Consider the following 26107-nt stretch of genomic DNA (forward strand, 5'->3'; position numbering starts at 1 on the left):
TCACTGCTTCAAGAAAGGAAGCCAGGGACTTTGCTTCCTGGCATAGAGCACCCTGTCTCGTGTAAGTGAGGACCCTGTGCTTTTCCATCAACAACCTCCCTCCTGAGGCTGGACACCCAGAGATACATTTCCTTTAGAATTACCCTCCCCCAACTTGGCCTCATTTTAATGGTGAAATATCTTACAATACGGTGAAAGGGGGAAGGCCTAGGAATAAATCTAATAAAAAATGCCAGTATTTTTTGAGCCATTCTTCCTTGAAAACTTAGGTAGCAACATAAAGATACCAGCTTGATTCTGTAGAATTAAAGTACTCGATCCCACCATCTTCATCACCAACCACCACACTCCACCCCCTGCCCAAAACACGCACACAGAACTCTCTCTTTTTTTTTTAATTTGACAGGGAGAGATCACAAGTAGGCAGAGCGGCAGGCAGAGAAAGAAGAAGCAGGCTCCCTGCTGAGCGGAGAGCCCGATGAGGCGGGACTCGATCCCAGGAACCTGAGATCATGACCCAAGCTGAAGGCAGAAGCTTAACCCACTGAGCCACCCAGGCGCCCCCACTCTCTATTAACAACTCTCCAGATGCCTCTCACAAATTTTTTAACAGTAGAATCAAATAATTTTTGCAACTAAGGAGTAACCACCCTTAGTCGTTTCTGAGTTAAGACAGATTACGGTCTATTTTCTGTCATTCATTCAATACATTTCATCAGAACTCTACATTGGGAAGTGCACAATCCCAAGCAGTACGTGGCAGAAGTACAAAGCGGGCGGGGAAAAGGAGATGAGTATGGGTAACCTCCAAGGCTGCTGGCCAGTATTCCCACAGGACCTTATGATCAAAGTGGGAGATGGCACAAATAAAAACATAAAAGCAATTTAAAATCAATCCTGTCACAATGTCATCTTCTGGAGGCCAGGAAGAGGATACAAGTATGAATTTTGATATGACAATTTCGACTTGGCTATTTTGACAGGGACAATGTTAACAAGAGTCAAGGAATAAATCCTTATACTCTCAGGTTTTAAAAAATTAATATAATCAATTATTTTAATTATGTGAACAGATACCCTGCCCTGCATCAAAAGAGCAATGTGAAATTAGCTACATGCTACTTTGCTTCAGCTCAAATCAGAGTTTCAAATGTCACATTTAGGAAATTCATTATTTTGAGCAGTTCTTCATTGCCAGAAACTGACCTATATTAGGAGGCCACAGTAAAGAAAAGGAACAATATGGTCCCTGTTTACATGAAGCTGACAGTGTACAGTGGAATCAAACGACGATGCACATAAAGGGGTAATTATAAAGATCTTAAAAGGCCATGATGGAAAAAGAGAGAGATATAATAAGAAGAGTGTCATCTGGTGCAGGACTCAAGAGTGAAGTAATACTGAGCTGAGATGTAATGGATATCCAGGGAGGTGGGGAGAAAACAGTAAAGGATTAGCATGTGCAAAGGTCCTGTAGAGGGAAGGGGCTAGTCTCATCTCTCCTGCTTCATAAATGGGAAAAACTGTCCAATACTCTTTTTCACCTGGGCAAAGCACAGCGCTACTGGTTCATCAGCAGTATTTGCTAACAACACATCTGGGGCCTCTCTGAGTATTCCTGGAAGCATGCTATTTATTATATGCTACTGCCACGGAGGAATGAAAATGGACCTGATGGACTCCATGCTCTAAAGCATTAAGAAGTCTGCTCCAGGGGCACCAGGGTGGCTCAGTGGGTTAAGCCTTTGGGCGGCATTGCTCTCTGCTCAGCAGGGAGCCTACTTTCCCCCTCTCTCTCTGCCTGCCTCTCTGCCTACTTGAGATCTCTCTATCAAATACATAAATAAAATCTTTTAAAAAAAAAGCCTGCCCCAAATCAGGAAAGGGACACATACTCAAAGCTTTTCAGATCAGGAAGAGAGCTATAGGTTCCACCAGCCCCAGCTCTTTAACAAAGACTACAGCATAAATCCTTTTATAACTCACAAAGGATTTTAAAATGCACCATCAGATTGCATATTATAATTTGAACTCAAAAGTCACAGGGCTGTTCTGAGCCTCATCTAAGATTTGAGAGTCAGCCAAAAATCACCAAGGTTTTTCTAGAACTAGGATTATATGAAAACCTATAGTAAAGGAGAGTTTGCTCTTTCCATTAGCCTTCTCTACTGCAAGCCACACTATATTGAAATCAGAGAGTACTTAATTTTCAAACTGACCTCCAGTATTACTGGACAGGACAATAAAATGGTATTGATTCGTGGCACTACCCTAGAGATTAAACTCTTAAGAAAAACAGGATCAGTAACAGAATTTCTAGATAATACGCATTTACTATGATTTTATATGCTGATTCAATAACAACAAAATCTCTGCTCTCAAAAAACTGACACTCTAATGATAAAAATGTAAAAACACCCATAAAGCACTTAAAAGACATGCTAGACACTGTTATCAGTACTTAAATCTAAAATTGCTTATCCACTTTATATGAAATGATACCTGTCCTCATTCAGGATGAGAAGTTTTTTGCTGCTACAGACTGTGCAAAAGCTTCACTCAAATAACATCTCTTTCCACATAAAGCAAGGAAGAATCAGCATATAACTTTTCATTCCCCCCTCCAATTTAACTACCAATAGCCTACTGCTAACTGGAAGCCTTACCAATAACACAAATAGTCAATTAACACATATTTGTATGTTTTATATATTATATACTGTATTCCTATAGTAAAGTCAACTAGCGAAGAAAACGTTATCAAGAATATCATAAGGGAGGGGTGCTCGGGTGGCTGAGTGGTTAAGCATCTGCCTTTGGCTCAGGTCATGATCCCAGGGTCCTGGGATGGAGCCCCCCAGCCAGCTCCCTGCTCAGCAGGAAGCCTGCTTCTCTCTCTCCCACTCCCCCTGCTTGTGTTCCCTCTCTCGCTGTGTCTATCAAATAATAAAATTTTTTTAAAAAATTAATTTAAATGGAAAATCATAAGGGAAAGAAAATACATTTATTTACAGCACTGTACTATACATTTTTTTTAATGTATATAAGTGGGCCCATGCAATTCAAACTTCTGTTATTTAAAGATCAACTGCAGTTGTTAAAGAAAAGATGAAGGTAACAAAGTAAGCAACATTACTGAGCTGATACACAACTAGCAAGTGTGCCCCTGGACAAAACATTTTAATCTCTGAGCCTCAGTTTCCTGATCCCTCAACATGAGAGGAAACATCCTAAAGGAAGCATGCCTAAAGGATCAGAAAGATCTTTCAAAAAGTCTTCATCGAGCTCCTACAATGCCTTTTTCAAACAGGGCTGTTGATGTGGAAGTACCCAGAAAGGTGTTAAGTGCTAAAGCAATATATTGTAGGCTTCATGGCAAAGGCCTTAGGCTGTGAGCCTCTCTGAAGAACAAAAGAATACACAGGGATTCAGAACAAAAGCCTGGCCATAAATGAAGTTCCACTTCATAAATCTAGCAGGGCCGTGAAGAGAGTGAGCCATCCTGAGCAGGGTGTGAATCCTGCCTTCCCCACCTACTAGCTCCTGTCATCTTTAGCAAGCTACTTAACATCCGAAACCTCCATGTTCTCAGTTATAAAGGGGAGGGGACTAAAAAATGGCATTCATCTCACAGAGCTGTTAAGGGTTCAGTGAGTTAATGCAAATAAAGTGCCTAATGCAGAGCTTACCAGGCAGCAAGCATTCACATTCTGGCCCTAACTTCTGTTAAACGGATTACATTTTGATGGAACACAGTTCCAATCAAGGAGAGGAAACTCCAGTCTATACAGAGCACCAGCAACATCTCATGAGAGGAGCTGGGCACATTCCACTTAATTCTCATAAGAAGCAGGGGAGGTTTGAGGCCAGTCAGTGGGAGTACGGGAAGTCAAACACAGGACTCCTGATTCCAAGGACCGCTCTTTCCTCTGAGAGCAAAAGCTACTTTAAAATGCCCCCGATCACCTACATCACTGTCTTCTCTGACTTTTTAGTATTTGTCACAGCCTAACATCCACCTAGGAGACTGAACTCATTCCAAGGCTTTCCCTCCAGAGACTGAAAGAACGGTCATTTTTTTTAACAGATTTTTTTAAAAACAGATTTTATTTATTTATTTGACAGAGATGGAGAGCACAAGTAGGCAAGTGGCAGGCAGAGGGAAAGGAAGGATCAGACTCCCTGCTGAGGAGGGAGCCTGATGCGGAATTCGGTTCCAGAACCCTGGGATCATGACCTGAACTGAAGGCAGACACTTAACTGAGCCACCCAGGCGTCCCAACAGCTGTCATTTAAAAAAAAAAATTGAAGCACCCAGGCACAGCCCGCGTGCACACGGACCCTCCTTGAGGCCTAAGACAGGCGCCAGGCTAGGGAAAGAAAGCATCTCTGCTTCCCTTCCAGTCTCCTCACTAGGGACTCTGCTCCCACGGGAACTCTGGAAGCGACTTGTGTCAGTTGCTCCCAATACCCCCTGCCTTGCTGAGACCCAGAGTAAGTGCTCCGATGAAAGCATCACAAGATACTGTGCAGAGTGGATGGATTCCAGCCAAAAGGACGACATAATCTAAATACAAAATCTGCTGTTTTTTCCTGTCAGCACGTCAGAATTATGGCTTTTCTATATGCCATTCCTGCCACACAGAATAACTCACTTCTAACTATAGCAGCAATTCCAGGAATATCCGAGAACCGTAAGTGCTGCTTCATTTACAATAAACTGCTAGGGATGATCAAACAATCAATGCCAACTCGATGGGTCAGGGCTCTCTGCACAGCTCCCAATGAGCCTGCTTACCCTGACAGACAATTTCTGATCAAAGTAAATATAGTACTCTGCCTAATTAAAGTCAATAAGTATTTTCCTAAAAGCCACATTGTATCAAGATGCTTTGCTACTTTTCTTTTCTTCTTTTACCACTAATACATCTATAATGTCACTAGAGAACACAGAATATAGGGGTCAGGAATATGGTGGCAGGAGACACTCCAAACACAGTGGGAAGAATGACCTGTCTTCACCTTATGTGCTTTTCAATCATTCATCCCTAAAATAAATATTAAGCACTTATGCCATCACAATAAAACCTTACATTTGCACGGTACTTTATAGTTTAAAAGGGCTTTCACATCTATAACCACATTTGAGTCTCACGGCCCCTTTCACAGATGAGAAGATTCAGGTTCAGACAGTCCCACAGTCAAGTGAGTGGCAAGATGGGGCTCAAACACATTTCTCAGCCTCTGACTTCATTGCCTTTTCTCACTTTGCCCCATTTCCTTGGTCAAGGCACAGGGCTTTGGCAGAATCTAAAGAAGCATCACGATTAAAACCGAGCCCACCAAAACCTTGCCATCCATTAACAGCTGGCAAGATAAACAGATCCATGGGGGACGACCAGACAGCAGTTGTGAGGGGATGCAGACAGGCAGTAGGAAGAGCAAGAGTCAAAAAGAGAGGGCTGTGCAGTGATCAGGAAGAGTGGAATCTGTTTCCAGCTTTGAGGAAGACAGAAGATTTTAAAAGACAGAAAGGAAGGGTGTGGCTGTTCTGGAAAAGAGCCAGGCAAAAAGAAAATCACAGGGATGGATGTATAAGAAGGAGGGACCATGTAGGAAAGAGGCAGGAATCATGGAAAGGTGAGGGAGGGTCCAAATGAGGGCAGGAGGACGCCAGCTTCCTCCTGCGGGCAACAAGAGAAACCACCCATAGGAGCCCTGGTTCCAGCCTGGTTCTGCCAGGACCTGCCTGGTCTTAAGCAAGCCTCCAAAGCTTCCTGAGCTGAAATACTGTGTAATAAAAAAAAAAAAAAACAAAAAAAACAAGATTACCTCCAAGGTTCCTTAAAGAATAGGAGGTCTAAAACCATAATATGCCACACCTTAATACAGCTAATTTTTCACTCATTTGTATTTCCAAGATGACACAACTTCTTGCTGATGATGCATCTGACAAAGTTTGAGGGTAACTGTAATTTAATAGAATACACAGGAAACACGGAATTCCCTCACCCCTTGCTAACTTTTACTAACTTACTCGTGTGTGTATTGCAATATTAACCTACCCCTTCTCTGCTATGGACTAAGCTGTTTTAGGGCAAAAACCAATCTAACATTTTTCCTGTAATTCTTTAACCACTTAGGGTTCTTGGGTGCAAACAACAGAAACCAGTTCCACTCACCTTAGGATAAAAATGAATTACGAGAAAGCTGTAAGAACACAGGAACAGTCTTATCAGGACACCATTCTAGCATGGCTACCACTGGTCCCTGGCCATTACCACAACTGGACTCCTGGCTCTGCTGCTTCCCTGAACGATCTCAAGCCCCCACTACATGTTCACACCATTCCCTCCAGATTCAAAGCCCTGTGGCATGGGGATCCAAGAGGCTGCACCGAGTTCACCCAGTCATGTGTCTGCAATTTCCTTCAGCTTCCACAGCAACAACTCATGATCACTCTAGAAATGAAGGGAGTTCAGAGCTAGACAAATGGCAAATGTCCAGTCCAGTCTATAGTCTCAACAAACTCAGCTATTACCTCAAAAGACAGGTGAAGTTAGGGGAGAAAAATAAGAAATCTCAAGAAAAATGGTCCCCTATACCTCTCCTCAACCAAAAAACTATGATCAGTTCTTATGGTTAGAACTGAAACAGTCTGCCGACCAAGTCTCCAATCTTAAACTGCAGGCAGAGCTCTTCAGTGGACCATATTTGTACAACGAGCAATGCACTCTGTCCTCATCAAGGCAGCAGACTTGACCACTAGGTCAACACTCAGAGCACTGAGCCACCGCTCATTCACCTGTCTGGTCTGTCCCAGCTCAGCTGAGAATCTAGTAAGGGTTAGTTAGTTATACATCACTATCTGAGATCCTGCGCCAACAGCCACGCTTTACAACATCTTTCCAAACCTTTCTGACTATGAGCCACAGTAAAAAATATATTTTCCAGTATATTTGTGTATATGTGTGTGACAAAAAATCAGTTTCACAGAAAGATAGACTTACTATACACAATTCATTCCATTTTCTATTCTATACTATTTCCTTCTATTTAATACATTTTTAAAATGCTAAACAAGTCTCTCAAAACAGTTTTCACAGTCCACTAATGAATAACAAACTAGTTTGAAAAACACTGGTTTAAAGGACTCTACAAGATTACCGACAATATTTACTTTATAGTCACTGTTTATATTCTTTTTTAAAAAAGATTTATTTGAAAGCGAGTGAGCGAGAGAGAGAGAGAACGCATGTGCACAAGGGGAGGGCCCCGAGGGGGAAAGAAAGAGAGAACCCTCAGCAGACTCCCCATTGAGTGTGGAGCCTGATGTGAGGCTCAATCCCAGGACCCCGAGATCATGACTGAATTGAAATCAAGAGTTTATATTCAATGTGCCTGTCTTCCCCAGCTGAACATAAAACACTGAAATGTATTTCATCTGAAATTCCTGACTCCCAGAAGATCGTTTCTCTTTTCCCACAGTATACAGAATATCCCAAAGAGCCACACTGAGATCCACTGTACAAAGCTACACTCATAATCTTTGTTTCAAGATATAGTTTCTTCTACCAGAAAGCTCTTTAGTTGGTTACCTTCAAAATCTATATAGTGGGGGCGCCTGGGTGGCTCAGTGGATTAAAGCCTCTGCCTTCAGCTCAGGTCATGATCCCGGGGTCCTGGGATCGAGCCCCGCATCGGGCTCTCTGCTCGATGGGGAGCCTGCTTCCTCCTCTCTCTCTGTCTGCTTCTCTGCCTACTTGTGATCTCTGTCTGTCAAATAAATAAATAAAATCTTTAAAAAAAAAATCTATATAATGATGCCACAGACTGAGAAAACACAGAAACTATAACCACAGAGCACAGAAGATCTATGCTTTAAATTTTGCCAATAACCACTATTCTTAAGACCCACAATTTATTCATAAGCCCACGATTTATTCCCATAGTCCACAGTTTCAAATTTTATAATCACAATAAAGTTGATGCTTTGTAGGAACCTAAAGAATTCAAAATCCACTGTTTACTTCTCATCTATGCAAAATTTCCCATATATTTCATGTAGATAACCATTATGAATGGACAGAAGGACTCTGTGTATGGCCACCAATGGGAATTTTTGGGGAGTGGGAGTTATGCAGGTCTTGAAGGTTTAGACGATAGGTGACATATACCATGGATTTGATTATGAGTCCTTTGTATCAACTTTAATTATATTTCTCTACCAGTGAACTGAAAAAGGTAAATAAATACAGCTACCTTTTCTCAAGATAAATCCTCACTTTACAATCTGCAAATCTCGATGAAACACTTTTTTGTACCCCTTGTCCCAAACACATCCATAGCCTGACTGTATCCATAATTCTTTTATCAAATAGCCTTTGTCTAGCAGACAACACTTGAATTTAAACAAACTGTCATCCATCTCAATGCAAACTATTCAGTGGCAATGCCTGGTAATCATTACTTTTTTTTTTTTTTTTTTAAAGACATTTTTTGGGATGCCTGGGTGGCTCAGTTGGTTGGGCATCTGCCTTTGACTAGAGTCATTATCCCAGGGCATCCTAGGATCCAGTCGTATGTCAGGCTCCCTGCTAAGCGGGGAGTCTTCTTCTCCCCCTCCCCCTCCCCCTGTCTGTGCTTGTGCTGATGCTCGCTCTCTATCAAAAATAAATAAATAAAATCTTTAAAAAATAGTATTTTAAAAGTTTTATTTATTTGAAAGACAGAGAGCATGAGCAAGGGCAGGAGCAAAGGGAAAGAATGCCCAGCAGACTCCCCACTGAGCCCAGAGCCTGACAGGGGTCTTGACCCCACGACCCTGAGATCATGACCCCAGCTGAAATCAAGAGTCAGAAGCCTAACCAAGGTACCCAGGCACCCCCATTCATTACAATTATTTTCCTGCTGAAAAGCAGAAAGGAAATAAAAGGGTAAGGGAATAAATATGTAGAAAGACAGGAGAGGAGGATACTTTGCTAAAACTATTATAGAGATAAATATTATGGTAGGATTTGACAACTGATTGGACTTAACAGAAAAATATAAACATAATAACAACTACGAGGAATAACACTCCCTGACCTCATGCATGAAGTCATTATAAACAAACAAAACTCATCATGAAAAGCCTATGATACAAAGTTTTGCTGGAAGAAAAGAATGCAAGAAAGGGTTTATCATCAAAGAAGAATTAGTAACCCAAGAATGTGACAAGGTAATAACACATGATTAACTGCCAAACACAAGACATACCCAACCAAGCCAAAGAGCATGTTCAGAGAAGGTATGAGGTGGGGGCTGGTGTAGTTAGTCCAATCCAGAAGGCTTCATGGAAAACTAGCATGTGGAGTTGAACATTTAAGTCAAGAAGACTTGAACCCAAACAGTGGCTCTGCCATTTAGTACCTGGGTTCAAGTTACTTTTTAATTTTCTGTGATTGTTTTCTCATCTGAAAATAAAAATAAGAGTAATTATTTTTCAGGATTGTTTTGAACTCTGTGAGCAGGGTACCAGGGTGGCTCAGGCGATTAAGTGTCTGCCTTCAGCTCAGGTCATGGTTTCAGGGTCCTGGACCAAACCCTGCATCGGGGTCTCTGCTCAGCAGCAAGTCTGCTTCTCCCTCTCCCTCTATGATCTCTCTCTCTCAAATAAATAAAATCTTAAAAAAAAAAACCAAACTCTGTGAGAAATAATGTACATAGGTCTTGTGGAACAATTGGCTCACAGTAGCCACATAACAGTATGATAGATATGGAGGAGGTGGGATTTGAACTGGGCCTTTCAGGATGGGGAAGATACAAACAGGATGAGAATGGGAGCTGACTAAGGAAACATGAAGAAACATCAAAAGAGGGAAAGGGGGAGTCCCGCTTGGGAGAGTAAACAGACTGTCTGTGTAGAACAGAAAGAAATGAGGAAAGGAAGAAAGTGGAGGTCAATTTACAGTGGATCACAAATGCCACCTAAAGAGTGTGGACTTTCCTCTGAGGAGACAATGCCCAAGAAGAACTCAAATCCCCAGACTCAGATGAATTCCTCTGAAGCAAGAAAGTCCCCTGGTTTGTGAATGTGTGTTCTGTGGGGGTGGGGTGGGGTCTCAGACACAAAAAGTGATAAGAAAGGGCACAGGGACACCTGAAATTCCTTGTGGAAAAGTAATACCCTTGTTTTAAACTACTTGAAATGAATCATGGATATATAGGACTGGACACTGAGACTCCTGATCCCTCTTCCCTCAGTGTGAACATCCAGAACAATAAAAATTGACTGACAAAATAGCCCCCAAATACTGCTACTGGTAAGAGCTAGTTTGAATATTCATATGGGAGATCCATGCTTTAACATCATATCTTACTACAGGCACACGCATGCAACTTTAAAAAAAAGAAAGAAAGAGAGAGAGAGAAGCTAGACGTTTTCTTCTGTGAATTACACTGTGAATGAGTCAGAAAAAACTTTCCCATTGCTTGTGTCCTCACCGCTGAAGTGCCTGGCTGGGACAATTACTAACAGCACCGGGGGAATCAACATTCTGCTGTGGTGATTCACCCTCCTCCACCATACAGCCCAAGGAGTTCATAGGGCTACCCTTGGGAGTCACTCTGAATTATTTTTGTAACATCTTGTCCTTGGATAAAAGGGAACACAGTGTCAGAAATAGGAGGCCAGGAGGTCATCTATTACTCAGTGGAGTTGTTTACTCAGCCCTGTTTCCCTATTATCCAGAATTCAGCGTTTTGGATAATGACAAACAAGGTACCCATGTTTCCAGAGAGCTAAATATAGAATTCACAAAAACCATGTTGGATGGAAATTAATCTGCCTTTGATAATTCAGAAGAACATATCAGACTGACCTTCCAAGGCCTTAGAATCATGATTTTGACCAATTTTCATTTCACAAAACTATGAGAAGTGGAATAGGGTGCGGGGAATCCAGTTAGTGGAATCTGCATAGACAAAGTTCCTTGTACTATCAATCCATTTAAACAGATGGTCTTCATGAGCTTGCATGAATGCTTTCTCAGTGCACAGAACTCTGATGTGCGTCAGGCCAGATGTTCCCTGAACGTTACTGGCCTTGACCAAAGAAATGTTTGTGTTCAATGCATTATTACACCTGTACACATAGCTATTAAATAGTAGAAATGCAGCACAAACCTAGTCCTAAGATGCCAAATCTCATGAATCCTACATGGCACGAAAATAAATACTAATGAAGGAATCTCTGACTTTTTACCCTTTCTCCCAATGAATGGAAAAAAGCAAAACTGGCCTAACTGTTCATAACCATTAACTAATCTAAATCAATATAAAATCAATAAACACACAAGCAATAAATACAATTATATACTTTTTACAGCTTACAAAGTATCTTCCATACATGATCTCCATTAATCCTCACAATAATTTTAAATATCATTCCTCTTATGTTACTCATAAGTAAACTAAGGCCTACTGATACTAAGCGACTCATCAAAGGTCTAAAGAAAAAATGACAAATGATCCTGGTGAAAAGGCCAAATTTTACCAATCATCAAATTAAAATAATAGGATGCCATTTTTTAATTCATCTGATGAGTAAAGGTCATGTAGTTGTTTTTAAATGCAAATTCAAGCCTGGATTAAGTAGAGGTATAAATTACTGTCATGTTCAAACTATAAAAGTTATTTAGACTCATATTAATAAAAATATATATTCAACAATACAGACAGTTATCACTGGAAAGCAGAAGTTTCTCTCCCTATTTCCCAGAGACAACTACTATTCAGTTTTTGGTGCAAACTTCTTTGAAGACAATTGGGCCCCACATGTCAATCTGTATTTAGAAATCCTCATGTTTGGGGCACCTGGGTGGCTCAGTGGGTTAAAGCCTCTGCCTTTGGCTCAGGTCATGATCCCAGCCCGCCCCCCCCACCCCCCCGCCCCCGCATCAGGCTCTCTGCTCAGCAGGGAGCCTGCTTCCTCCTCTCCCTCTTTGCCTGCCTCTCTGCCTACTTGTGATCTCTGTCAAATAAATAAATATCTTTTTCTTAAAAATGTTTTTTTAAAAAAATCTTCGTGTTTTGATTCAGCAACCCCACAATATATTAATGAAAAAAGCAGGTTACATAACAGCATATAGAGGATAGTCCCAGCTATGTTGCAGAGATACATGCATATAACCCTAGAGTGAGAAAAAAAGATGGAGGATGGGAAGGACACAATAAAAATAAATAATAAATAAATAAAAGCAGATAAGAGCATGGGAAAAAATTATCTGTTAACAGTGATTATTTCAGGTGCTGTGGATTGAGGGTTAATTCATTTTGCATGCTTTTTAAGATTTTTCCAAGTATTCTATGACAATTACATGTTACTACTCAAATTGGGGCTGGTGGGGGGTAATTTTCCCAGGTTACACAGGGAGTTGGGCATTGGTACTGGGATTCAGGAGAGCTGATTCATAGTCTACTATTTAGGCCATCATATCACTATGTCACTCTACCTGCTGTAATTTTAAAACAGTTCAGAAATTACTAACAAACAAAAGCAATTAAGAGATGTGACAAGGCAAAATGTAATTATTGGCTAATGAGTAACATAGATACTAAGTACTATGATTTCAGAGGAGAAAGAGCACGGAATGATTCCACAGGCCTCATAAGTCAGAGAACGGAACAGGTAAAGAGAAATGAGCTCCATTCCAGGTGAAAATAAAGGTGTGATCCCAGGCAGGACGCAGAAAATCAGCAAGCCTCCACTGGGGGCAGTTGGCAGAAGACTCCTCCACATTTATGCAGAGAGGCAGAGATAAGACTGGGGAGGTATGCTGGGATCAGACAGAGATGGATGGGACAACAGTACAGTGGACAGAGGTCCTGGGACTCACAGGCTGCTTACATGTCCAACTGGTAAGCCCCAATCATTGTTAACTGTTTTGTCTTCCTCCACTTCTCTGCATCATTCTGTGATTTCTTTCTCAAATTAGGGCAACAGTCTCCTGAAAAGTTCCTGCCATCCTTCTCATTTCCTCTATTCCTATCTCCACAATGTAGCCAGTCATATTTCTAAACTGCAAATCTAAAAACCTTATGCTTCCTCTTTCCTCCTCTCTTAGGAAAGACAGCCTTTGAGGCTACTTGTGATCTAACCTTCTGTGGTTACCACCATTTGTACTTGGATTCCAGCTGTGCTGAGTTAGGAAGGCAGGCTTCCCTGACTTGACCCATCTGCCAGGTAAAGCATCCCATGCTTCCTTTTACAGCAGCATTTATAACCCTGCTCTGTAACTGTCTATAGAATTGTGTCTTCTCCATTGTCTGTGAGCTGTTAACAGCTTACACGTAGCACCAAACAACAGTGCCTAGTGTATAGCAAACAGTCAATAATTACTCATGGAAGGAATGCTTAAACATTTCCTTTTCTAGGATGCCTTCCCTGACCATCCCACTTCCCTCCAGAAGTATTCACCTAGTCTATGTGAACACAATATACCATTCTGCATTTCAAAAACCTTTATAACACTGTAGTTATATGCCTAACTGAACTGTGAAAACCAATTCAACTTTGTATTTTTCATCTTCCCCTCATCATGGTACCCATCAAGGAGCCCACAGCTAACTCTTCTTTCTCATAAGGAAAAACATACTCAGATTACTCAGTGTGCTGGGAGTTGCCTAGGATGGAAATGATAGTCAAATATGGTATTTCAAATCAATCCAACTGGGCCAGTAAATGGAAAAACTCAAGTTCACAGTAGATATGGACCAAATATGTTGATTTCTATTACAGAAGATGATAAATTGTGCACCAAACCATAGACAAAGCTTTAAAATATACTGTTAACTTACAATTGCTCTGGGAATACCTTTAAATATTTTTTAATGTTTTAAAGTGTACACTTCAGTGGTTTTTAGTGTATTCATAAAGTTGTACAACCATCATTACTACCTAATTCTAGAACATTTTCATCACCCTCAAAAGTAACCCCATGCCATTAGTGGCCACTCTCCACTCTCCCTACCACATCCCCTGGTGATCATTAGTCTATGTGTCTATTCTGAACATTTCATATAAATGGAATCATGTATACATTCATGTTTTGGGGGGGGTTGACATTGAATTGTATGAGTTTTGTTTATATTTTAGATAGTAATCTCTTATCAGATACATGATTTGTAAATATTTCCTTCCATTTAGTAGGTTCCCTTTTCACTTTGCTGATGGTTTCCACCACTGTGCAGAAGCCTTTTAGTTTGATGCAGTCCCAGTTCCTTGGTTTTGCTTTTGCTACCTTCACTTTTGGTGTCAAATCCAAAAAACTCCTCTCCAATAGTAATGTCATGGAGCTTACCGCCTGTTTTCTTCCAGGAGTTTTACAGTTTCAGGCGTTATGTTCAAGTGTTTAGCCCATTTTGAGTTGTTTTTTATGTGTAGTATAGTTTGGTCCTGTATCATTCTTTTACATGTGGCTGTCTAGTTCTCCCAATGGCATTTATTGAAGCCCATTTTACAAACAAAGGAACTGGGGCTCAGAGACTTAGGAACATGTCTAAGTTGATGTATGTCCTGAGTGAAAAGCCGGAAGTAGGACCAGGTATGTGATTTTAAACTTCATGTACTTAACCACTTGGCTTCCTGTTTTCCCATTCAATCTTGGTACCTTTCATTATCCTACTCATATCAGAAGGTTCAGAGGATGTGCATGTTTCGAGAAGGGATTAAGAAAAAGGAGCAAAAATCGATTCTCTCCTTTCAGGAAGAAGGTGCTACATAGTACATGTGTTTATATCCCACTGGCCAGAACTTACTCACATGGTTTCATACTGCTCTAAAGGAGGTTGTCAGTTTTAGTCTTTATTGTGAGTGTCCACCTGCACAGCTAAAAGTTACTGAGGAAAAAGAGGAAGAACAGTGGCTTAGAAGCAGCAGTCTCTGCCACCCCTCTTAACTGGGAGATCTCTGGCCTATCTACTCCATCTTTTGACCATTGGTCAACAGATCATCCTTTCCCCCTTTCATACCTTCACCTTCATCCTTTTAATTCTTCTCATCATCATTTAAATATTCTCAAGTCTCTCTTAATATGATATAACACAAAAGAACAACAAATCTGTGAATAAAGGCACTTTTATGCCCAGTGTTTTTGTTCTATCCCTAGATCCTTGTACAGGGCATAGTGCATAGGAGTTTTTCCAATAATTGTTGAGAAAGTAACTGATGAGTGAGGGGCTGAAACGCCGTCCTTTAGCTTTTATCAGCTGGTTAACAGGGAAATGCTGCTTAATTTTACCTATGGCAAAAACAGAACTGATTTTACTAATGGGAGAGCCAAAGAGAGTAAAATATATTGGCTCTTCTGGTTTTATCACTTACTGGCTACACTGACATTTGGCAGCTAATGTAATCTCTATGAGCCTTTGTTTCCTCACTCATTGGAAGAAATGAAGACTCCTTGACCTCCCTCACAAGGTTGTTATTACGATAAGTGAGAACATTGTGGTAAAGAATATATCGTAATAATACTATTTTCATTTTCTATGGCGATTTTTAAGATCAAGGAATATCGTTATTTCTGTTATTTTATTTCTCTAGAATAATCTTAAAATTTTAAATGTCTTCACACAGAGGAATATTACTCAGCCATAAAAAGGAATGAAATATTAATACAAGCTAAAACACAGATGGACCTTGAAAAATTGTGTTAGCTGAAGGAAGACAGATGCAGATGGATGTTAACTAAACTTATTGTAGTGATCATTTCACTGCACACACACAGAGATCTCAAATCACTATGCTGCATGCCTAAAATAAATACAGTATTATGCCAATTATACCTAATAAATAAATAAAGGAATAAACAGCTAGATGAATGAATGAATAATCTCTGTCGACCTGACAGGCTGGAAATATAAGCAACATGTTAGAAACGTATTTAAGGAAAAAAATGGGAAGAAAGACAATAAAATTTTTTGCAAGAATTAAAAAATATAATGGGAATGATACTAGCTCTTATCTCCTAGTGCTGCTAGTATTAGAAAGTCCTTGTCAAGGATAAAAGGACTATGCGGTTGCTACGGTGACCATAGCTCTTAAATGACACCTTTTGTCATGAAAGTTATGGTACATAACCCACTTATGTTCTAGTCCACACATCTGACTCAGGGTCAGAAATCATGTCCAATATATCTACATCCTACAGATCATCACAATCAAACTCTAACTTCGGTTTTCTCTCTCTCTCCTCTCACATCCCATGCTCTTAGAAAGTTACCAACTTGACTACGGGTTCCTGGAGGGCAAGAATAAGATCTCTTGTCGAAAGCATCAAGGTATAACTGGCAGAGTATGCAGAAACTAAAAGGTATGTATTTGTTCAGTAACACCTGCTGAGATGCTAGTGTCAGTGTCAGGCACTGTACTAGATGCTATGGTTATAGTGAAGAACAAGAAAGGCTAATTTCTTTAATAGAGAAATAGATACAATTTTTTTAAATGCCAGTTTGTTAGTGAATCTATCTGAACCAGAAAGTGTCACAGCCAGTAATTTATCAGTTTTGAATTCATTCAACCTACTGTTACTCATCTTATAAATGTGGACAAAGACCAAGAGAAGTTAAGCAGCAAGCTCAAAATAAATATAAGGATTAGATTAAATCAGCTTCCCAAACTGTTTTCTGAAACCTTGTATTTCTGTGCAATGGCAATAATTGTTTTATATACATATTACTCAGAAAGCAGGGAGAAGTGGAGGTCCATAGTGAAATAAATTTGGGAAGCACTAGCTAAGCAAAGTTAAACAGAATATTTAACAGCAAGAACGCTTGGCCTTTAATATGTTAATAAAAGTAATGAGTCTCCAACTTTAGCAAATTATTTGACTTAGGGATTTCTTTTTTAATGGAATATACATTTGGAAAAATGTGAATCAAATGATCTCTGTGCTCTCTTCCACTTACCAAATTCTACAAGCTTATCTGAATATCCACCTCAGAAATCCATCCTTCTTTCCTAGGCAGATAATTTAATATACCAGATTCTTCGGAAAAGGCACTAATTCATGCGTCCAACCATCCATCCCTCCATCCATCATTCAACCCCTTATATTCATAGTCTCTGTCCCTCTGTCTCTCTCCACACACATCTCCTCTCATGTCCTAAAACTGGATAGACACAAGCATAGGAATTAAATTTAAGATTTCAATTTAATCAGATCAGACTAAAAGGTACTTATAAAAGTGAAGGGGAATGGGGGCATTTTTGCAATGTCATCTCCAGCAGGCATTCTGAAAGGTAATACCTGGGGAAAGTTACATTCCCCTATTACTCAATAACCAAATACCCGGGGAAGGTCCTTGCGATTCTGATTATAGCAGGTGGGCACAAAGAAAATAACCCAAGGAGAAAGGAAAAAAACAAAAAATAATCACTGAGTCAACAGTGGAGGTGCCTATCCCCAACTCTGTCCCAAATGAACCTCTGCCTTCATTTGCCTCCGCCTTGCTTCTTTCTCCTCTGACCCACTTGACTTTCCTGTTTTTATTCCCTATCTTTTTGCAAGTCTTCTCTTTCACCATGTGACTGGATAAGTTATATGACACACTGGCAACTTGCCACTGAGTCTTCCCAGAAGAGAGCCCACTTTTCAGGAAACCCTGCCTCATTCCCACTGAAGGGAAGATGACAGAAAAACAGACAACTCCAGCTGTATCCAATTCCTACTGAGTACACACACATGATATTTATGCATGGGTATACCTTTATATATGTCGATATCAGTGTTAAATATTTTTTACTACTATAACCCTGTTAAGGGTATTATCATGATCCCTTGGCTGCAAATTTATTTTCTTGAATGGATAAAAACAGAAATAGCTATATTTAAAGCATACGTCATTGTTACAGGCCTCTTGTAAACTTTTCCAAAGGTCCTCCCCATGCCCACCCCCTCTTCCCTCACAGTTACGTAATCTACACACTGGGATCCTCTGCTATCTCTCAAATTCATGCACACCTCGCCCAATCCCATAACAAATAAATTTTCAGAAGAAAAGTCAAGTAGGAAAATGATTTTCCTACATAACTTCCCCTACTCTTAAATTTCTTAATGCAATTAGGTGGTAAGAATTTTCAGTGTGTGCTCATGTAAAGTATTTTACATAATCTCTGTAACAATTTTGAGAGAGAAAGAGGGGTCAGGTTCTAGCACCCTCATTTTCAGAAGTTGGAACCTCCTCCATTTCCCTGTCTCCAAACTGTGGGTGGGCCCCAGGTCTCTGACCTTGATCTTCACACCTTTTCTCTAATCACACTCAAAAACATAGCAATCACCCCCAGCTGCATGATTTACATGCTGACCATCTTCAAACTTAAACTTTCAGACTCCCTTCTCAAATACTCAACTACTTCTTCAACCTCTCTACTTAGGATCTAATAAGCATTTAAAGTCCCTATACGAAGCGACCCTTAATTCCTGCAACACCACAAATCACTCCCTTCCTCCTCCGTGTTCAACATCTCAGCAAATGCCACTACTACTCAACACCCCGTCTGAGCAGAAAACCCAGAGGTCAGCCCTGACCTATCTTTCTCTCACACCCCACATCCAAACTATTACCAATTCTAACTGCGTTAGCTTTGAAGTATCTCACACATCCAACAACTTCTCACCACTTTCAGTACTCAGTGACCACCTTCTTAACATAAACAATCAAGAAGGCAGAGGCTGTGTCAGTGTTTTCCTAGATTACACCTGCCATGTTTTGACACACAATACATGCTTCAGAATTAATGAGTAAATGAATACTGGCTCAGAGAGGTGATAGGACTCACAGAGTAAGTTAGTGACAAAAGTCAGGGCTCCATATATGAAGGGATATCTTTCATCCTTGCATGTGTTTTTCTTTTCCCTTTTACCTTTCTCAAATGCACACACTCAAAACTTCTTTTCCAAAAAACCTCTACTCTACTCAGTGAGAAATGCACACAAAGGAGAGACACATGTGGGGACCCAAAGTACAGTAAACTCTCAAGTAACAACTTTAAAGCTGAGTCTGCATGGTAAAGCAGTGTAAACAGTTTTAGAGAGTGACAGTGATGATGGGGGAATGGAACCAGTCCAGAGGCTGCTGTAGCCCAACCCCAGTTCTGAACTGAAAATATCAGGACAGAGTTTGGGTGTGGGGTACTTCTGTAAAGTTAAGCAATATAATACATACATCTTCTCTAAAGGCACTTACAGATTCCGCCTGAAGTCCGTAAAGAATAGCCATTAGAAAATGAAAAGGTTGGGCTGGAAGGAAAGAATAACACTTTTCTAGCATAATAAACCTCCCTGGGCCTTCGTCACACCTAAAGCAAAGTGGAATTTATAGAGTGGTCAGACCCATCACAGGTTTTGCTACAATAAATCGTTGTACCTCTCTGAGACTCAGGTTCCTCAAGTGCAACACAACCATACAAATAAGATATGTTAGGAGTGTGCTCACAGCCTAAACATGCCAGGATTCCCCTAATTTTATGAAACTGAGCCCCCAAGAAGACAGAGGAGCTACCTCCAAGTGCAAAAAACATGCTAGTGAAATGCACACATTCCTTTTCTACCAGACAGTAAAGACTACAAAAAAGCTCGGAGACCTCAGCTGACCAAATGTATCCGCTGACTGAAATGTAATTATGATCTTTGCTCTGCTATTCCCATCAGCCCAAATCCTTCTAAATCAGATTTTCCCAGTTTGGGTTTTGAGACATATTCCAAAGTATTTAGCCTGCACCGTCTGTCCAAAATGAAGCTAAAGAAAAAGAGTAGTGATGAAGTAAAGGAGACTACTAACCTCTTTAATAGAAGATTTCTCTAAAAATGTCCAATTATCTTTAAATAGTATTGGTAATGTAAAATGAGGTCAAGTCAGCATGGCTCAGGTTAAAACATCCTTCACTGTAATCTCAAATAATTTTTTATCAAATCCTTAACATAAAATTTCTATTAAGCCTAGTTCAGCCTTATTAAGGCTAGTTTTTTGGGTCCTTACGGTTGGGGTGGTGAGCCTCTCCAAAAGACATACATATTGGGTTGTATCCTTATTCAGTTTAACATGCTAGGGGTCATTCTACTGAGCTACCATTTGCAGGTCCTCTATATTCCTGTGTATATATAATATTCCCCTGTTCAAGCTTTTAACATAGCCAGGCAAGTAATCCTCCCGCTTGTTCCAATTAGTAGAAGTTTTACTACGCAGATGAAAAAAGAAAATATTAATTATGTTTTGCTTAACTTAGTGCATTAAGGAAAAGATCCCAAAGACCTCAGAGTAGAAGCAGGTAGCTAAGGCTCCTATCTTTCCCAGTATTAATAATTTTGCTCCTTTTACTAGCAAAATTCCTTTTAAATAATCTCAATCAGACATTCAAATTGCTGCACTTCATTCCAAGCTTGCTAAAATGGAAGCATATGCCAATAGACTTCAATATAATAGACTGTATGTTCATGGCAAACATACACACCTTGTTTAAATAAAGTAAACATTCAGTGTAAATATCACCTTGTTCACTCTGAATGTCTGTGCCCCCCCCCCAAAAGTCACCTTGGAATTCTAACACCTAATGTGATGGTGTCAGGGCGTGGGGCCTTTGGGGGTGATCAGGCCACGGGGGTGGAGCCCTTATGATGAGTATTACCGCTCTCATGAAAGAGATATCCCAGGGCTCCCTTGCCCTTTCTGAACTATGAGGATCCAATGAGAAATGCATGACCTGGCAGAAGCCCCTCACCGGACCCTGCTGGCACTCTGATCTTGGACTTCCAATCTACAGAACTATGAGAAACACATTTCTGTTGTTGAAAAATCTCATAAGTCTCTGGTATTTTGTTAGAGCAGTCCAGTTAGAGCAGTTTTGTTAGAGTTTTTTTGTTAGAGTTTTTGTTAGAGCAGACCAAGGCAAACCTCTATGTACAGGTAAAGTTGCGTAATTAGAGGTGGCCTTTCTCCAGATCGAAAATCAAGCAAGTACTAAATTTCCTGATGAGGTCCCAACCCAAGCTCTCTGCATCAAAAGCCCAAATCACTGAAACGTGACTGGCAACATAACAGACACAGAGTAAGTGGCTGCTGAGTGAACAAATGAATGAACCAACAAATAAATGAACAAAAAACACAAGAACTGAGGTTTACTGCTGTCTAGCATTATACTAGCTACTGCCAAGTTTTTCTTTCTCCTTCCTATTAAACTACTGAAGGGCAGTGTAAGGTATTCCAATCAAATTTAATGTTTCATTGGAGGAGGGGCACATTATTGTGGTTTTGACTTGAATTTCCCTTATGTTACATGATGTTAAGCACCTTTTTATATGCTTATAAAAACTTTTGCATATTTTCCTTGGGAAAAAGTGTATTCAAGTCCTTTGTCTATTTTAAAATAGAGTTATTTGTGGTTTTCACTTTTGTTGTTGTTGAGTTATAGTTGTTCTTTATATATTCTGGATATTAAAGCCATATCATATATATGATTTGCAAATATTTTCTCTTACCCCATAGGATCCCTGTTCTCTCTATTGATTGAATCCTTATAATTCCATCTACTTCTGTAAAGTAGGTGGTGATATTTCCTATTTCATTCTTAATTTTAGTAGTTTGAATCCTTTTTCTTTTATTCTTGTTTAGTCTAGGTAAAGGCTTGTCAATTCTGCCTATCTTTTCAAAGAAGAAATTTTTAGTTTGTTGATTTTCTCTATTGTTTTCCTATACTCTATATCATTTGTCTGGGCTGTAGTTTTTGTTTTATTCTTCTGCTTTTTTTGGATTCAGTGTGTTCTTTGCCTGGTTTGTTAAGGTGGATGGTTAGGTTACCTAATTTGAAATTTTTTCTTCTTTTCATGCAGTAATTTTCAGCTATAAATTTCCCTCTAAGGATTTTTGAAGTTGGTAAATATTTATTCAGTTAAACATTAAAAATGAACTCCAAGGGAAGATCCAGATTCTTTAATTATAGTGAAAAGTTTTATTGAATATTAATTAAGTGTTGACTTAAAACTTTTTGTTTATGGAAGGATTTGTCACTGAGATTGAAGCAAGGCAGACTAGCAAGGGCTCTGAGCTGAAATTGGGATCATGACTTGTGATCCCAGCTCTGCCACCAGCCAATTGGGTGATTTTATGCAAGTTAATAACCTTTGTTTCTCAATTTCTTCATGGGCTCATTTAGGAATACATTAGGAATTTTTAAAATACGTAGTTATGAGGCTCCCTTGAGGTAGTGTGTATAAGATGGTTTTTTCATGCTCATGTTTATTTCCATTCATGCTCAATATTGAGTAATCATTTATTTTAAAAAACAATTGCTGGTTTAGTCAGAAAAGTGCATCTTGGGAAGGAAATGAAGAATCCTCTGTTGTGTTGACAAGGATATGGAGAACTTGAAACCTTTTTGCACTGTTGGTGGGAATGTAAAATGGTGCGGCTACTATGGAAAAGAGTATAGTGGATCTCAGAAAGTTAAAAATGATACTATATGATACAACAATTCTATTCCTGAGTACATAGCCAAAAGAACTAAAAGTGGGATCTCAAAGAGATATCTGCACTTTACAATAGCCAATATCTGCATTCTTCACAATAGCCAAAAGATGGAAGAGACACAAGTGTCCACTGATAGACAAATGAATAAACAAAATGTGGCTTATACATGTAATGGAATATTAGTCAGTCTTGAAAAGGAAAAAAATCTGTCACCTGGTACAGCATGGATGAAACTTCAGGACATTATGCTAACTCAAATAAGCCAGTCACAAGAAGATGAACATTGTATAATTCTACTTATATAAGGTACCAAAAACAGTCAAATTTATAGAGGCAGAAGCAGAATGGCAATTGCCAGAGACTGGAGAAAGAGAGAAATAGGGAGTTATGAGTTTCAATTTTGCAAGATTAAACATTTCTGGAGATTGGTTGCACAACAATGTGAATAACACTACTGAATTGTACACTTAAAAATAGTTAAGATGAGAGGTGCCCGAATGGTGCTGTCAGTTAAGCAACTGACTCCTAATTTCACTTCAGGTTGTGGTCTCTGGGTCCTGAGATGGAGGCCTGCGCGTGGCTCCATGCTCTTGAGCTCTGCTTAAGTCTCTCTCTCCCTCTCCTTCTTTCCCTTCCCCTGCTCACCTGTGCACACACTCTCTTTCTAAAAAAGTAAATAAATCTTTTTAAAAAAAAAAAAAATTTAATGTTTCAATCTGTTTTTCTCATCTTGGTATTTGACGGAGTATTTCTTTTCCTGGTTTGAGGGTAGCTGGTTAGCAGGGGGCTACTTCCGATGGCAGCTGCCTGACAAGTGAGCTGGCATACGCATACCACTCTGTTTGACGTGATTTTAAGAAGACAGGGTCCCAGAGGCAAAAGGGTCGAAGGCAGATGGGGGTGCAGTGTGTTTCACAGAGGGGAGGAGTCTATGCAGAAAGGGAACTGACTGGTGACCAAATACCAAAAAACCTCAAGGTTTTTGGACCAAAAGGGAGGGAGAAGGCAAGACCAGGAAGGAACAGTGGATAGGAACAGTGAAGGTGAGAAAACTGAAAGAGAAACTCAAAGATACAAAGGGAGAGATGTGGAGAGACACAGTCATGAGAAGCATATCCTTTTTTGTTGTTGTTTTGTGTGTGTGTGAAGCATATCCTAATCCAGGTTTTTGAAGACTTTTGAAGGTTTTGAATCCAGTATTTTGAAGACTCAGTCTTTATGTCTTCTTAGTTCATGCTGCCCTGTACTAGTTTTGCTTCTTCGTCCAAGAGCTGACATAAGAAGGTGATGTATTTTGTTTAGCCCTTATTCTTGCGGGAGGGAGATGGCTTCTTTGATAGGATGGGGCATCCTCGTAGACTCGTTATTATTCAGAGTTAATACAGGTCTCTGTGCCACAAAAACTTGGCCTTCTCAACTCCAAACAGTTACATGAAAATAACGCTGAAACGACATGCTGTCTTTACATTTGTTATTTACTTAACCTCTGACTTAACTCATAAGATTCCATGGCAATTGGTAAGAATATATTTAGTAAGACAGAAATATATCAAAAATAAAAACAGGAGCACTTGGGTGGCTCAGTTAGTTAAGTGTCTGACTATCGGTTTGGCTCAGAGTCATGATCTTGCAGTTGTGGAATCAAGCCCCACGTTAGGCTCTGCACTCAACGAAGAGTCCTCCTGAGATTCTCTCCCTCTCCCTCCTCCTCCCGCTTTGCCTCTCTCCCTGCTTGCGCCCTCTCTTTCTAATGAATAAAATCTTTAAAAATAAATAAATAAAAATAAAACCCAGGTCCAAGGAAATACTATGTTTATTGAAATAATATTATATTATTAATAAAATAGGATAAAAAGTCAAGATGAAAGCAAAGTTATTTGCAAGCTGCAGCTTTCTAAACAGATGAGCCATGGATTTGGCTCCTAGATTCAGAGGCGTCAAAAAGAAAAAGGAAACAATGAAATACATTATTTTCAATGTCAAAGGGATAAAGAAAATGCACCAGTTACTTGAGAAACAAATTTTTTCTGGTCTTAGTTTTAAAACAAAATTTTCCTGAAGAGGGAGGGAGCATTTGAAATTTGATCTCTAGAAGCTTCTGTAGTTCTTCTAATTATTTAGAGATTTATGCGTCGCTTGGGAATATCAACATAGGGCATTTATATTCCAAAAAAATCAAATCAGGACACCAACCTAAAAACTGTATCTCTGTTTTTTAGTATTTTTCCACAAAGCCACTTCCCCCTCTATGATTCCTATCTTCTACTTGCACTTAGACACTACTTCCTTAGGACACATCAGAAGTGAGGAATTAAAGTGTCTAAAATGCTAAAACTATGACAAATCTAGAAAATAATTCAAGAGTGGAGAAAACATTTTTATCCACTGATCAATCTAGTCAGAGAGATGAGATGGACTTAAAAGTAAAGAAAATTACCAAGAGAAATGCTACATTATTTGCCTGAGTGATTTGAGGCTATAAGAATAGGGCCAAAAAACCCGCCCACTGTGCAGACTAAGTAATGGTCAACAATGGCTGGGTGTTACGAATACTGGGTGACCAAATAATTTACCATCCAAACTGGGACACCTGAGAGTTAAAGAGGGTGCTATTAATAATCACACCTGACAACAGGCATAAACCGGGGCCATCCTAGCTAAACCCGAACATATGGTCACTCTGTGAGCTCATCAGGGCTTTACATTACTACTGAACAAATTTCCTCATTATACCCCTCAATGACATCACATAGGATAGAGAAGGCCAATAAAACCCCCTTTTACAGATAAAGAAAGCACATGCCCACGAGATTAGATAAGTAACTAATTCAAGTTTATAAAGGGAAATATCAGAGCAGAGACTCCACCAGGGTTTACTGACGCCTAACTCAATACCTTTCCACTAAACAATCTAACGACCTGGAACAGCCAGATATCAAAGATGTGGACCTAAGGTCTTTCTCTTTTCCAGTATCAAGGATAAAAAACGGAAGACGTTTTCAAATACAGAGGAAAAAACCTTCCTTTATGCTTGAAATGCAAACATAACTGGGTTTATTTTTTGAGTATTTTATATTTCTAAGATGATTTTTTTATGGTTTCTGATATCAAAATTTCCTTGTTATTTCATTTCAAGTAATCTGGATATAGGCAAAAATCCTGGATGAAAACAACACAGATGCATGACAAGCTTAAATTCAAAACTGTCATAAAATTTGAGTTTAACTCAGTTAATTCAGGCTCTCCATTTTACTACATTAACGATAATCTGTTTTCTGACCCTAAAATTATTATTACTATACCAACACCTGCCCTACATTAAGCAGCAAATGATTAGAAAATGTTTTATGAAATTACTGGGTAATAAATAGTCAGCTAATCTAGTTATTCTCAAATCCGGCTGTACATCAGAATCACCTGGCAGTTTTTTAAAAATAAACTCTTCCATATCGTACCCTGTACGTACTCGATCAGGAATCCAGAGAAGAAAAAATTTTAAGCTCTTCAGGTGATTCTGAGATCCAGCCCTTCTAATCCCAATCCAACCAACACTTCAAGGTAGAAGCAGGTAATACTCCATCCACCACAACCACACATCTCTCGT

General features: G+C 39.6%; 1 protein-coding gene across 1 annotated transcript in view; it reads right to left on the reverse strand.

The window, feature by feature from the left end:
- Positions 1-26107, reverse strand: part of JAK1 (Janus kinase 1) — a 125393-nt gene that overhangs the window by 49667 nt on the left and 49619 nt on the right. The gene's annotated exons all lie outside the window — the stretch shown is intronic.

This window comes from Neovison vison, chromosome 2 (genome assembly GCF_020171115.1).
Source record: "Neovison vison isolate M4711 chromosome 2, ASM_NN_V1, whole genome shotgun sequence".
In the NCBI taxonomy this organism is placed as follows: Eukaryota; Metazoa; Chordata; class Mammalia; order Carnivora; family Mustelidae; genus Neogale; species Neogale vison.